Raw genomic sequence first — 11,670 nt, 5'->3', positions numbered from 1 at the left:
TAGGACAATAGCGATGTTGGTGTTTCAGACAGCTTAAATGCCTTCTAGTAATGATGTCAAGCCAACAGGGGGTTTTAATAAAGACATAAGTTTACCTATCCCTTGAGTTACAACACATATATCAATGACATTGACTCCATGCATTTGCTTCTCAAACATCTTCAAAATTCTAAAAACAAATCTGACATAAAATTTCAATTAATTGGTCATTTTTTATTCATCAATGTCTTCAGAAAGCAGTCATCAAATCTGTACTTTAATCGCTTTTTTCGAAGAACATGAAATCCTGCAGTAAAAAAAAAATGCAATTGACATTTTAGAATGCAAAATCTAATCACAATAACCAATATATACAATCATTTGTCATATGTTTATAACATAACATAAAACCCATGTGGCATTCATTGGGTATAAACAAACAAGGAAAGATATAACATGAGTAACAGAAAAAGACACAGTGAGTGGATGGGATATGTCTACAATAACAAGATCAAATTTCCTGCAGACCTAAGATATAGAGAGGTAGTGCTAAATATGGTACATTGTACAGCTTCAGGAAAAACATGTGGACCATTTGGAATATATATTTGCCCCTTTCCCCAACCAATCACTAGATGCTAGGCAGGAGATCTCTTCAGCCAAACACATCTCCCGACAACATCTGTCAGCACCAGCACTAGTTTGGCAAGGATTGCAAGGAGGGTTCTCATGAGATGCCTCACAGAAAGTAAGCCCATTGATTTCACTGACTGGATGATTGTTAGACCTTGGAGGAGACAGGGAGCTGCAGCTTCTCTTTAGTAAGTAACTGTTTTTTTTTCTATTTCTACATTTTTAAAAATGCATATTAAAATATTCACAACTTACTTTAATATGCATTATTCTCTGGTCAAGCTGGCTATAGGACTTTAAAACTGTGCCTTTACTTTTAAACTTACAGACATCCAGAAAGTCATGCAGCACAATGAGTGGCAAAACTTAGAAGATCAACCTATCAATCTTGTTAAAGCAATACTTTTTCAGTTACTGTTAGAATTTTGATAAAAACATTTATATGGGATATACTGCTGGTGGTCAATTACATTTTCAAGATAAATATAACTTTATATCTGCAAACACATTCACTTAAACCTTTTAAAATGGAAACAGAAGAAACAATGCAAACATATTTACTTAATTTTAACAATGTACCCTATTAATGGGTCACTAAAAACTTACAATAAGGAAGCAGGCAGCAATCACGACTGCTTTGACTTTCACATCAAGGTCCATTGGAAACCGAACACCAAAGTTGTCTGCATCTGTTAAGGCTTCTTTTACAATACCTGTCCACTGTTTGGAAACGTGTCCAATTGTAGAGGTTTCATCTAAAGTCATCAGCTAAATATCAAAAATAAAATAAATAATCCAATATTTAAAAAATAAATATAGCTTAACAATGCACACTCATAATAATCGCAAGACAATTTATGAAATAAATTATAACATGATGTTAGAATTTATATATATATATTACCTCAAAGTTGATATCTGTGCAACATCTGCAAGGGACACATGGGCCACAGATTTTAAGTAAATTTTCCTCTCTCTCGTTCTGGATGGTAAACTTTGGCAGGTAAATATGCCATTCCTGTTTTACATAGCCAATTGTGACTCCTGGAGGAGCCTGTACTTCAAGCTGTATGAAAAAAAGAGAGATTAGTGTTCTGTATGAATATGGAACTGGATGGTTCCTCTGATGCATAATATTTTTTTTTTTAGCTTCCCCCCCCCCATATTATTTTTAAATATTTTACTAATCACATTGTGATTAGAAAGCTGGGCTCCATTGACTTGCATGCTTGCATGCAGTACCTGTATTCAACCTGCAAGTGGAGCCAGAGTTCATTGGTCTCTAGCAAACTTTTCCAACTTTGGTTTTTTTTTTTATAAAAAAATTACTCGCAGTGGCAGTTGTGACCGCTCACCAGAGCGGTCACGGCGCATCCTGAGGTGGGTGTTTGGTGTTGCTGAATGCATCGCTATCGAGGCATTTCAGCGAGACCATTGAAGTTTACGAGGTGATCGTTGAAATGAAATGTCATCGGTCATCACCGTTTTGGCGAACTTGCGAGTTAGACTTTTGTCCAATCTCACAAGCATTCGTACTTTAGTGAATAGACGCCTGTGAAAGTACTTTTCCTATTGAGATATAAAAGAGTTTTATAATTTTTGCACATTGATAATTAATGTTTATGGTTAAGCATTAACAACCTTTACGTAGTTCTACCAGGAAATATAGCATTTTTTTGTAATATAAAGGGATGTTTATAACATGAAAAGGTTGGCAACATTCAACTTGATGGGCAATTACACCACAGTGGCCCAGTGATAAAAGCCCAAAACACTTTGGCAGACAATATTAATCTCCCTACCTATTGTACAGCTCTGTGGAATATGTTGGAGCTATATAAAATGATATATGAATAATAATAATAATGCCTGATGAGTGAGTCCAAAGACATTTTTATATTACTTTCTTAGAAAGGGCCAACAGTGGCAATTGCCAATAAAATACACTGTTTGTATTAAGCCGCAATCCATCTACATTATACCCACTTTACCCTAATGCTCCTTGCCAAGACCATAATACACTACTATTAAATTGGTCATGCAAAATAATCAGTAGTGCAGGCAGTGATTAACCCTTGCCCCTACAGACGGCTTTATACTCACTTTCTGTAAGCAGCATGGACAACAGCATAAGGAACATCTGCACGGACGAATTCATTTCATGACTTCACAGCCTGTGTTGTCAGCAATGGTCATGATAAAGCAACGGGCTCCTCCAAAGCAATTACGATTACAGCAATCATTTTCCTCTGTGGCAGAGTATACCTTCTGCCCCATACTGTTTTTTATTTCAAACATACTGTTTGCTACACAACAAGTAATCACTGAAAAAAAGAGCACATTTAATACAAAAAATATCATAAAATAAATTACCGTAAGTAATCATGTGCCAATTAGCAACCTGGTAACCAAACTATGGCCAATCCTAAGAGAAACGCATTGGTCGTAATTGTGCATTCATCATGTTGCAAGGAGTGAAAGATAAGCCCTGATATATCTACTGCTCTACAAACGATGATGATTACACTATTGTATTGATTATGGACTGTCCCTATGCATGCGAAATAACATATGACCTACAGGGGGCCTAGTGAGCTCAGTGACGTCGAGTGCGTAAAGATGGCTGCCGCATACTCAATGAGACATGTGCTTTTGAGAAAGGAAATTGCCTAGTGAGAACTGTGACGTCGAGTGAGTAAAGATGGCTGCCGCATACTCAATGAGACATGTGCTTTTAGGAGGAAGTGAGGATCTTTGGGTCACTTCCTTACACAAATAACCACCTGTAGTGACCGCCTCCTAGAAATGACCATTCGGTATTGGCTGGCTTACTCCCGTGGGTGGATACTGGATTTAAGGCTATTTAAGGTTCTACCAGTTAGTTTAGAGGGAGTTTCATGACTGGGTCGGAAGAAGCCAGGTGTCTTAGTTGAGGAGCCCATTTACTTCAATTGAATATGCGGCAAGGAACTCTCCTCATTGTTTCAACTTTTATGCTGAGCCATTTATCCCGTGTAAGCTGCTGAGTCTACTAATAGAGCTAAGTATATTTGTATTGTTGTTTTTTGTGTATATCTATTATACTGTTTAGTTTTGGTTTTTTCTTATACATGATATATATATCTATATATATATATATCTATATATATATATATATATATAAATATATATATAGGGTTTCTTCAGCAATGTATGTCTAAAACATTTGATTGATGTTTGTTGTTTATTTTTAGTAAAGATTTTTGTTTATACTTTCATTGAGATTTTGCCTTGTCTGTTTATTCAAGATATTCACTGATATTTATGTGATTGACCAGTATACTTATCTATATTTAAATTTGGGTATTTGCATAACTGTATAAATTTACATATTCCCATAACAATTGGCGTAGTCAGCAGGATACTGCACAATCACTAAATATAGAATATTTGAGTGAAATACTGTGATATCTTTTTATTTGTTTTATATATATATTTAGTTTGTTGTGGTTGTTGTTGTTGGCTTGTCCCAAGAGTAGAGATGCATACTTTGTTTAGAAAAAGTAATAGAGCGGGAAGGAAGGAGGAATCTAAGTATGGGACAATTCCATTGTGGGCCAGTTTAGCAAACTGGAAACCCATTGCTGAAGAGCTAATAAAATATGCTGCTCCAGTCTATCCGGACCCTGGTACTGAACTTGGTACTCAGGCATTGCGATTAGACCTAGGAGTATACTCAAAAAAAGAGCGGAAAGCCGCTGCCACCACAGGGTGGTTAGTTGTGCAGGCCCTTAGCCGCGAGGTGCAGAGAAATGAAGCACTCGAGAAAGAGTTGCAGGATGTGAAAGATTTGTTAGTTATGACTAAAGAATGCAAGCGTACTAATGCTTGCCATGTAACTGCTTTAGAAGAGAAATATGCTAATTTAGCGATAAGCAAGGTTAACCGCAGGAGGTTACAGAAAGGCAGAAAGCCATTGCCTGTAAGTAAGGTGCGAGCGATGATTGCGAATCCAACATGGGATCCTGTATCATCAGATGAGTATGTATCCTCTTCCGAAGATGATAATGACGTGGACAGGCGACAAGCCCGTCCTATCATTACACAGCAGCGGAAAAGGAGACTGCACCGTGAACAAGATGGGGAGTATGGGTTGAGAGATGAGATGAATGAAGTGGTAAAGGGTTACACACAAACTGAGCTCATGGAACTGGCAAAGGTGTACAAACAGCAAGTTGGTGAAAGTGTAGGAGAGTGGCTGTTACGTATGTGGGATGGAGGAGCTGACAGTGTGCTGTTGAATGCGAGGGAAGCATTAAGTATGGGGCAGCTAACGCTGCATCCACAGCTAATGCAGGTATTGCGCAGGGTGAGGGAGATTGGAGGTAATTTTTCATTATTTGATATGGTGCGCCATGCAATACTTTTGGCATTCCCATCTAACAGTGACATTGAGCCAACTTCCCCCTGGTCAAAACTAAGAGATGCCATCACCCGCCTTAGAATTATGGGATGTGTGGCGGGATTGAACAAGGATAACTGGGAAGGCCCAGACATAGAGGAATTCACAGCTAATATGCGGTCTCGATTTTTGAAAACTGCACCGCAGGATATGAAGGCATCTCTGTTATCTTTGCTGGGCAGTTTGGGGAATGGTGGAAAGGTACACCAGCTCACCACATATTTAACTGAGATTGGGGAATTGGAGTTAGAATCTAAACCTAGGAAAGGTGTGTTTGCTGCTAACAGGATGAGGAAAGAGGAGGTGCAACCAGAGAAGGGGGAGAAACAGGGAAAGTTTAGGAATAAAACCAGACAAAGAGTAACACGCAAGCAAATGTGGAATGATTTAATTGATGCGGGTGTACCTGAAGACCAGATTGATGGGATTTCAACGTCTGCCATGTTTAAAAAATGGGTGGAGGTTGAAAAAAGGACTAATAAAAAGGTACAAGTGCATGTGGCGTGCAAGGATCAGGTAGACAATACCACTCTCTCTGCCCCATCTGTCCCAAAATCTCCTCCCCCTAGTTATTTAAAAGCCACTCCTCCCATGCCTACAGCCACACAACCATTGTCCACGCCTTTATTCCAAAATTATGCCCCCTATGCTGTGCCCCCATCATCATTTCCAGCCCCAGATAACACTCATCCACATTCATACTCGCACATGCCCCCACTTTTCCCGACACAATACGGTGCTTGGACATACTCTCATACTAATTCCAAACAGAAGCAAGCACCGCTAGAAAACAATGGTGAAGTTAGATCCTTGTATCCTTTAAAAGATCTGATGACACATGATTTGACTAATTGGGATACTGCCTCAATACAATGACAGATTGGTGGTCCTCCGGCGGTACATGTTTCCCCTTTAACCGCTGGAGACAGACGCCCTTATGTACCTTTGAATGTTTGGTGGGGGACAAGACCAGGACCGACAAAGATTTTAGCTTTAGTTGACACAGGAGCAGAAGTGACGGTACTACATGGTAATCCATCAAGGTTATCAGGACCCTGTATGAGGATAGAATGTTTAGGAGGTAGAATTACCAAAGCAGTCCAGGTTGTTGTTGCTATGTCAATTAATAAAGGACCGCGATTTAATGCTAAAGTGTTGATTTCAGAATTGCCAGACAATATTTTGGGAATCGATGTGTTACTAGGGCAGAGTATTGAGACGCAGTGGGCAAATGACTCAGGGATTAAGTGGATCTTCCACATCCCCTATCATCCTCAAGCCTCGGGGTTGATTGAAAGGTGCAATGGGCTTTTAAAAGAACAAATTCGGAAACTATCCCCAAGTAGGACATTGAAGGGGTGGGATCGAGTGCTCACGCAGGCAGTTATGATTCTAAATAGTAGACCAATAGGACAGTTTTCACCTTACGAAAGGTTGACCGGACAGGTAGAGACACCAACAGTGACAGTCCGTTTAAGGTTCAAGGAATCTTTTCCTCAACAGGTGGGAAAAAACAAATTTAAAGTGGTCATCCAGCATCTTGTTGAGATTAAAAAGGGGGGTGAATGGGTTACATACATCCTTCCCATGGGTGGGATATTGCCAGAAGGAGCTGAAGTGACATTTACCCTAACAGAGGAACTACAAGATGACGATTGGTTGACCACAGGGACGGTAAAAGTGTCATCAGATCTTTGGGAAATCCTGTTGACCAGGGGGTATGCAGGCCAGATATTACAAAAAACAGTACTAGGCGTGGTATCCATTTGGATCCCACGGAAAGTATTAGTGACGTGGGAGGAAGGTAATACCTTACAGACAGGCTCCAAAGTATGGGTGCTACCCCGAGCAGGTGAGCAGGTTAAACAGAAGGGAGAAATACTGTCAGATGGGCCTGGTGATACTAAAGCTGTATTGATAAGTGGAGGTACTCACCCTGTTTTCTTTCCTTCCAACAGATTGGTGGCTATATAGACAAGTCGGATCCCTGGTCCTCCAACTCATACCTGAATCTATTGGCCAGTTATTCGAGAGCGTCAAACAGCACGGAGTGCTGGATTTGTGGGGCCATATCATTCAGCGAGGAAAGCAGCTACCCGTATGTAGGAGTGCCCTGGACGTTGGAGGAGTTAAAACAATATAACAACACAGGATTCGGCTGGTACAGAGAAAGAGGAAAGCCAAAATCAATGGACAGATTGAACATTATTAACCGCCCCCAGGAGGGTGCCATTTGTATCAGCTCCCATAACAACGGAGCCATTGCCACTAAAATGGGATATTCTAACTGTACATCTGCCTGGGTAAATGCCTACGGTAATGACCAACACTGGGCAATGACTGTCAAAGACTCCAGCCCAGTGGTAAGAGTAATAAGTATGACCCCCCATGGTGCAATAAAAAGACTAAACTTTCCTTTTATTTCTATACTCTTAGACACTTCTTTTACTGGGGCCCCAGATAATAGTTGCAATGTCCTTCCCAGAGGTGTATATTTTCTATGCGGTAATTGGGCCTATAGGTGGTTGCCTAGCCAATGGGAAGGAGAATGTTACATCGGCTCAATCATCCCGGCAATAAGGAGTAAAAATAACTTTCCAGAAGGCATGATTAGGAATAAAAGATGGAGTCCATTTATCGGAGAACATGAAGCTAATTTGGGAGTTGTATTTCCTGGCTGGGGAGTATATTGGTCATTAAATCGACTAGAAGCCCTAAAGAAACTAGTGGATGAAGCCCTGGACGCAACAGTGGATTCTATTACCAAACTATCCCAAGAACAGGTGCAAATAAGAGCAGTGGTATTGCAAAACAGACTCGCATTAGATTACGTTTTGGCCGCTAAAGGAGGCGTTTGTGCGCTAGTGGGGACTGAGTGCTGCTCGTACATTGTCAATAACTCTGGTGCCATAACACATGATATTTCAAAGATAAATGATATCAGGAAGAAACTCCAGGATCCACCGGATAGTGGACCTTTTGGCTGGTTGGGTAATTTAGGGACAAAAGTGATGCAATGGATAGTGGTGGGTGTTGTTTTATGTGTAACAATATATTTTGTAGTAATTTTGATAACAGGTGTGACAAAGCGAGCTATGAAGAAAGTAAGACCGATACGGGAAATATATGAATTATAGTTATTACTTATGTAATGGGAACAACAGGTGGATTGTATTGATTATGGACTGTCCCCATGCATGCGAAATAACATATGACCTACAGGGGGCCTAGTGAGCTCAGTGACGTCGAGTGCGTAAAGATGGCTGCCGCATACTCAATGAGACATGTGCTTTTGAGAAAGGAAATTGCCTAGTGAGAACTGTGACGTCGAGTGCGTAAAGATGGCTGCCGCATACTCAATGAGACATGTGCTTTTAGGAGGAAGTGAGGATCTTTGGGTCACTTCCTTACACAAATAACCACCTGTAGTGACCGCCTCCTAGAAATGACCATTCGGTATTGGCTGGCTTACTCCCGTGGGTGGATACTGGATTTAAGGCTATTTAAGGTTCTACCAGTTAGTTTAGAGGGAGTTTCATGACTGGGTCGGAAGAAGCCAGGTGTCTTAGTTGAGGAGCCCATTTACTTCAATTGAATATGCGGCAAGGAACTCTCCTCATTGTTTCAACTTTTATGCTGAGCCATTTATCCCGTGTAAGCTGCTGAGTCTACTAATAGAGCTAAGTATATTTGTATTGTTGTTTTTTGTGTATATCTATTATACTGTTTAGTTTTGGTTTTTTCTTATACATGATATATATATATATATATATATATATATATATATATATATATATATATAAATATATATATATAAATATATATATAGGGTTTCTTCAGCAATGTATGTCTAAAACATTTGATTGATGTTTGTTGTTTATTTTTAGTAAAGATTTGTTTATACTTTCATTGAGATTTTGCCTTGTCTGTTTATTCAAGATATTCACTGATATTTATGTGATTGACCAGTATACTTATCTATATTTAAATTTGGGTATTTGCATAACTGTATAAATTTACATATTCCCATAACAACTATGTAGATACAGATGTTTTTTTTTTACAAATGTTATTGTCTGTAAAAGCAGATTTAGACCTTGTGGGTGGATACCATATCAGAGAAATGTATAGTAAAATGCGAAAACTCAATAAAGGTAATCACAATATCAATGCAATATATGGGATTAGCTCATGCAAGCTCACACTTTTGTGAATACATCGAGTCAAATGTTAAATGTATGTTTGGAAAGTGCAATTAAATATGAATTTCTTTGATACCAACTCGTTTTAAGTTTTTGGATATACCGTACTTAATTACTCATAAATTAGGCATGTTGACTAGATGTGTGAAAGTTTTTCCCTACATGCCCCTAGAAATGACTTGATGGCTTAATGAGGGGATTTAATGAGTTTAAACCCACCAAGACAATGTTACTTGGTAATTGAATATATCTAAGACAAAGGGTGAAATAGGGCTTTTATATGAATATGAGTTTGGAAAATGGTAGTTCTCTTTGACCTATGGGTTAACTATGGGCCATATTAACATTAATCCCTGAGTGTTATATGCAGGGCTGAAGAAAACAGGCTGTCTCTCCCATTGAGCATCCATTATCCTGGGTGAAAGTGGAAGACACAGAGCTGGTAAGAGTGCCAGACTTATTGTTAAAATGTTTTTTATGTTTGTATTGTTTGACTGGAAAGCAAATGTTTAGCCAGTTTCCTAAACAGGAGTAGGTTTTTTGGATTGACTCCTGTTGCCCAGTCACTTCTAAATCCACAGAATGGACAGTGTGCTAAGGTTACAATTCTTTAAATAAAAATGTAAAATCTCATCGGGTCTGAAAGCTTCACTGAACTATGATCTTAGATGTATCCCGACAAGTGCGATACCACTAGGGTCAGAACTAATGTAAAACCGTTTAGTCTCTTGCTGTTGCAATTTGCTTTGAAACTACCACTACTACTACTACTATCATGATTTGGAGTACTTAAACTGGTTTAGGTGATGGGGACCCCAGCACATTTGAGGAGAAAAGTGTATTCACTCGATGACAGCATGACAGAAAATACATTACTTACCTTCTACTAGATTAACTCCCTGGTGAATTAAAAGCTGGTCTATCTGGAAAATATGATATGTGTAATTAGTCAATTACCTGCCACACTGTACAATTTTAACTTATAAAATTGTTTTGTGCCCTACTATTAGTACAGGTTTTAAGCATGACCAGAATGTGTTACAAAGCAATAGAGTCCTGCAACTGTATGTTGTAACAAGCGCTCTCCTGTGGGAGGAACACTCCTAGTCTCTCTCTTCCTCAATAATAATAAGTAACCCTCGATAATAAGTAATATACAGTATGTTTTGTTTATCGGAACCAATTTCTGTTCTGAATTGATATTAGAAAACCCTCCTATTTTTTGTTGTTATATTTTCTGTTAAAAGTAGAATTCTAAACAAAACAAGAAAAAACACACTCCCAGTAATACTGGAGTTGGAATTAAATCCACTGATTATGTAATGAAAAACACTACTCTGAATACAATTTAAACTTAACATTTAATCATACACCTAAAAGCAGAGAAAGAAACAAAAAAAAGGAGTGGGGGATGGCACTGGTAAGTACATTTTTATGGTCATTTGAGGACTGTGACGGAAGCCTCCATCACTGGGACCACTGGAGAAGCCTGACTGCCAGCCTAATCCCTATTGACTATGGGCCCTGGGTTTGTAAAGGCTTCTGTGGCTACCCCCAGCAGTATCATCTCATCACTGGTTGAGGGGATTATCTCCAGCAGACAGCCAGGATCTGCCACCAGGGAGTGACCACCATTCTTTCAGTTTAATGTTGTATAAATCAGTCTCCCCCCCCACCTATTGTATTGTTAATCTCGTTACTGCCCCTGTTGTCTCTGGGAGGCAGATTAAGGGGGCGGTTTGTGTCCCAATATCTTGTTTTATGTAAATGTGTGTTTTGCTGGTTATATCCAGCTCTGTGTGTCCAAAATAAATCAGTCTTCGTTTGGTTTTACCCTACACTGAGTCTCGGCTAGTGACTGGGGAACCGGGGAAAGTGTGTTGTCCCAGGCTAAGGAAGCACAAGACAGCGGAGGTAGTCGGTCGGACTAGCCAGCTCTGTGACAAGGACCTTCTATTTGGGGAAATGAGGAGGGAGAAAACTGCATGATACCTAAGACTTGCATAAAGCAAAACAATTAGATTTTAGTCTTTGGTAATCTCTTGAAGCATTAAGTTTTAGAGAGATTTGGTATTCCAGATACCTGGCTGAGATACTCCAGACCTGGCGGAAAGCCAGGGATCATTGGAGGTGCTGGCATCAATTCACCTGTGGGGTCATTTGGCTGACCAGGAACAACAGGTACTCCTCCATAACCACTATTGGGGGGATTTCCAGGCAGACCTGTTTTGTGAAGAAGTCATTTTATGTGTAAAATCAAAATATTGATAAATTGAATAATTAAATTATTAATTGCAAAAGCATATATTGTATAAATTATATAATACTCAATGTTACCATAAGTTTAATGCATTGTATATAGAGGACGATCCTCTTCAAGGTTGCACATGTTATGGTACCTCAGGGATTGGTACT

The 11,670-nt window shown here is 39.3% G+C and overlaps 1 pseudogene; it reads right to left on the bottom strand.

Moving 5' to 3' along the window:
- Nucleotides 1-256: 256 nt before the first annotated feature.
- On the bottom strand, nt 257-11,395 carry LOC149300266 (phospholipid scramblase 1-like; annotated as a pseudogene).
- Nucleotides 11,396-11,670: the final 275 nt, after the last annotated feature.

Source organism: Sceloporus occidentalis, unplaced genomic scaffold (assembly GCF_023333645.1).
Source record: "Sceloporus occidentalis isolate IW3139 unplaced genomic scaffold, rSceOcc1.0.p SCAF_25, whole genome shotgun sequence".
NCBI classification, from domain to species: Eukaryota; Metazoa; Chordata; class Lepidosauria; order Squamata; family Phrynosomatidae; genus Sceloporus; species Sceloporus occidentalis.
This window is presented reverse-complemented; position numbering and strand designations above follow the sequence as displayed.